The sequence below is a fragment of the Acinonyx jubatus genome, chromosome A2 (assembly GCF_027475565.1).
Source record: "Acinonyx jubatus isolate Ajub_Pintada_27869175 chromosome A2, VMU_Ajub_asm_v1.0, whole genome shotgun sequence".
Taxonomy (NCBI): domain Eukaryota; kingdom Metazoa; phylum Chordata; class Mammalia; order Carnivora; family Felidae; genus Acinonyx; species Acinonyx jubatus.
In genome coordinates this window covers 39,576,006-39,580,526 of record NC_069383.1, presented here as the reverse complement: position 1 = coordinate 39,580,526, position 4,521 = coordinate 39,576,006, and the positions used below count along the sequence as shown (strand labels likewise).

Genomic DNA, 4,521 nt, shown 5'->3' with positions numbered 1-4,521 from the left:
TTAAGACAATTGAATTATCAATACTTACCTTGTCATTAAAAAACCAGATTGGAATAAATTTTAGAGATTAACTTAATTTGCTTGTATGTTAACAGGACAAGAAAAATCTAATGAAGCAGTTTTCAAAGGGTATGTAATAGGGGCTTTCTAGAGAAGTACACTAAGTCATATTATATGCAAAACAGATACAATCATCTTCATTATGTAAACCAAATTGTATTTCACCTACAAAAATGGGTGTTTCCCCCGAATCATCTAAAATTATCTTTTATTTCTTCTTTGATTTTGAATCAGTATCCTTTTGCAGGCTTCTTAAGATGCTAAACTGATTATCTCAACACTAAAAATCTTTGCTAAGAACCAATTTATTTAGAAATACTAAATGCACAAAAAAAATCTCACTTAAATTTACACATAGTAATACTTGATTCTACGTAAAGAACAAAAGAAAAAGGAAACAGCAGAATGCTGATTGATTTTAAATTGAAAGATATTTTCTTAAAAAGCTCGTGACTTTCTGTCTTCCTACTTTTTTTCTATATTCTTACTTTCAACAACTACAGACTGAAATATAAATGATTGTTAGTAAAATGAACTGAATTAATAAAAAAATAAAATGTATAAGTAGATAATATTGTAGAATTGTATCTCATAATATTAGATTTCCAGGTTATTTCATTAATTTTAAACTTCATGCACAATGAGAAACATGTAAATGATGCTTAATTCATTATACACCCTGAATCAATAGAATTCAAATTAATATTCTCTAGAAATGTTTTTGTTCTCATATTCTCTGGGCACAATCTTTTGGTAGTAGACTAAATGGATGTTTCATCTAACTCATTGGGAACTTAGATTAGTGGAATGTACTAATTCTATTTAATTGGAATATGAATTTAATTGTAACTTCCCTGGGCCTCAGTTTTCTCGATTATGAAATGGCAATAATTTTATGAGAATTGTTTTAGAATTATATTGATGTTTTAAAAATTACCACAGGGGCACCTGGATGGCTCAGTCATTTGAATGTCTGACTCTTGATTTTGGTTGTCATGATCCCAGGGTTGCGGGACTGAGCCCCATGTCAGGCCCTGCACTGAGGGTTCAGCCTGCTTAAGATTCTCTCTCTCCCTGACTCTCCCTCTGCCCCTGTCCCCTGCTCACACTCTCTCTCCTCTTTAAAACAAGTAAAACAAAACAAAACAAAACAAAACAAATTACTACAAACTTAGTCACCATTTGTTTTATAGGTGAGAAATCTAGGCATTGCATGGCCCAGCTGGTTAGGACCGTACAAAGACAAAATCAAGGTGTCAGCTGGTATGGGCTTCTGCTAGAGACTCTGGCTAATAATCTACTTCCAAGCTCATTCAGGTTGTTGACAAAACTCACTTCTCAATTGTAGGGTTTCACAATTTTAGGTGCCTGGTTCCTTCAGTTTTCAGAAAGAGCAGCAGTGCTTTAGGCCTTCTCCCATGCTTTAAATCTCTCTCACTTTATTTCTCTTTCCTTCTCTGTTTTTCTTTTCTTTTTTAAAATTAATTACAGTTTACTTTTTAGATTATTAGAACTCTAAATTTAGATTTATAGATTTAGATTTATAGAAAAAATAAGGAGATAGTACAGTCTCCATACACTCTCGTTCCTCCCAGTTTGCCTGTTTCTTAACATCTTGTATTAGCATGAAAACTTTGTTACAATTAATGGACCGATGTTACTGCTATTTATTATATAATTGATTTTTTTAACTGAAGTCTATAGATTACATTAAGGTTTACTGTTTGGACTGTATTCTATGAGATTTGTCATATTTCCACCATTATCATATTATACAGATTAGTTTTACCTCTTAAAAAAATCCATGTGCTTCACCTATTCAAACCTCTCCTCTTTCAACCAAACCCCTAATAACCACTGATCTTTATACTATCCCCAATAGTTTTGCCTCTTTCAGAATGTCATAACATTGAAATCATAGTGTATAGCCTTTTCAGATTGTCTACTTTCACTTGGTAATATGCGTTTAAGGCTTCTCTCTGTCTTTCATGGCTTGCTATTTAGTGATAAATATATTCTATTGTCTGGATGTACCAAAGTTTGTTTATCCAATCACTAACTGAAGGACATTTTGGTTGCTTCCAAGTTGGGGCAATTATGAATAAAACTGCTCTAAATATCAGTGTGCAAGTTTTTGTATAGACATAAATTTTCTTTTTTATTTATTTTAATGTTTGTTTATTCTTTGGAGACAGACAGAGTATGAGCAGGGGAGGGGCAGAAAGACAGAGGGAGACAAAATCTGAAGCAGGCTCCAGGCTCTGAGTTGTCAGTACAGAGCCTAATGTGGGGCTCAAACTCATGGACTGCAAGATCATGACCTGAGTCGAAGTCCAACACTCAACTGACTGAACCATCCAGGCTCCCCTAGACATAAATTTTAATTCATTTGGATAAATTGGTGGATCATATGGTAAAGAGTATGTTGAGTTTAGTAAGAAACTACTAAATTGTCTTCCAAAGTAGCTGCATTATTTTGTATTCTTACCAGCATGAATGATGGTGTCGGTGTTCTGGATTTTGGCCATTCTAATAGGTTTGTAGTGGTATTTAATTTTTGTTTTAATTTTATTACTAACAACATGTAAAGGGAGAGAATTTTTCATATGCTATCTTCTATCTATATATTTTCTTTGGTGAGCTGTCTGTTAAGATATTTGACCGACTTTTTTAAAAAAGGTTTATTTATTTTAAGAGAGAGATAGAACAGGGGAGGGTCAGAGAGAGGAGCAAGAATCCCAAGCAGGCTCTGCCCTGTCAGCCCACAGCCCAACACAGGGCTCAAACTCACTAACCATGAGATCATGACCTGAACCGAAATCAAGAGTCAGATGCTTAACCAACTGAGCTACCCAGGAACCCCTGACCCATTTTTAAAGTCAGGTTTTAAAAAAAATTGTTGAATTTTAAGAGTTATTTGTGTATTTTGGATAATAGTCTTTATCAGATATGTCTTTTGCAAAGATTTCTTCCCAATCTGTGGCTTGTCTTCTTATTTTCTTGACAGTGTCTTTCACAGAGCAGATACTTTTAATTTTAATGAAGTCCAACATATCAATTATTTCTCTAATGGAGCATGGTGTTGCATTTAAAAGTGGTCAACATACTCTAGATCATCTAGGTTTTCTCCTATGTTATCTTCTAGGAGTTTTACCGTTTTGCATTTTACATATAGGTCTGTGATTCACCTTAAGTTAATTTCTGTGAAGGGGTAAGGTTTGTGTCTAGATCTATTTTATTGCATGTGGATATCCAGTTGTTCTAGCACCATTTGTTGAAAGAACTATCTTTGTTCCATTTAATTGCCTTTGCTCCTTTGTCAAAGACCAGTTGACTCTGTTTACGTGGGTCTATTCTAGATTCTCTATTTCTTTGATCTATTTGTCCATTCTTTAGTCACTACCATAATGTCTTGATTATTATAGTTTTATAGTAAGTCTTCCTTATGCAGGGGTCATGCTATTCTTCTCTTGATCATTCCAATTTTACTACATGTGGTGCCAAACCGAGCCCTAGTAAGTCTTAAAGTTAGTGTCAGCCTTACCACTTGTTCGTCTTCAATACTATGTTGGTAATTCTGGATCTTTTTACTTCCTAAATAACCTTTAAAATCTGTTTCTCAATACTCACAAAATAACTAGCTGGGATTTTTATTGGGATTGCATTGGGTCTATACATCAAATGTTGGGAAAAATTTATATCGTGACAATATTGAGTTTTCCTACCCTTGAACATGGAATATTTCTCCATGTACTTAGCTTTTCTTTGATTTACTTCATCAGAGTTTGTAGTTTTCTTTATTTACTTTTTTCTTTACTTACAGCTGTTTATATTTTGTTAGATTTACACCTAAGTATTTCACATTTGGAGTACTGGTGTAAATAATGTGTTTAAATTCAAATTCTGTCTATTCATTGCAGGTATATGGGAAAATAATTGACTTTTGTACATTAGCCTTGTATCACACAACCTTGCTTTAATCATCTATTAGTTCTAGTATTTTTTTTGGGGGGGGGAGGTCATTTTTTTCAGACTTTCTATGTAATCGATTGTGTCGTCTATGAAAAAAGATAGTTTTATTTCCTCCTTTCCAAACTATGTATCTTTTATTTCCTTTTCTTATTCTATTGCATTAGCTAGAACTTCCAGTACAATTTTGAAAAGGAGAGGTGAGAGTAGACATCCTTGACTTGTACCTGATCTTAATAGGAAAGCTTCAAGTTTCTTGCTATTAAGTATGATGTTCCTACAGGTACATTTTAGATTTATTTTATCAAGTTGAGAAAGTATTTCAGTATTCCTAATTTACTGAAAGTTTTTTATTTTATCATGAATAGATGATAGATTTTGTCAAATGCTATTTCTGCATGTATTGATATGATTATTTTTTTTCTTTTTTAGTCCCTATTGATGTGATGGATTACATTAATCACTTTTTGAATGTTGAACTAGCTTTCATAC

General features: G+C 33.1%; 1 non-coding gene across 1 annotated transcript; it reads right to left on the bottom strand.

Annotated features, from left to right (window-relative positions):
- Nucleotides 1-3,466: 3,466 nt before the first annotated feature.
- Nucleotides 3,467-3,569, bottom strand: LOC113604267 (U6 spliceosomal RNA). The gene has a single exon (XR_003426145.1). It is a non-coding gene; the product is annotated as a U6 spliceosomal RNA (small nuclear RNA).
- Nucleotides 3,570-4,521: the final 952 nt, after the last annotated feature.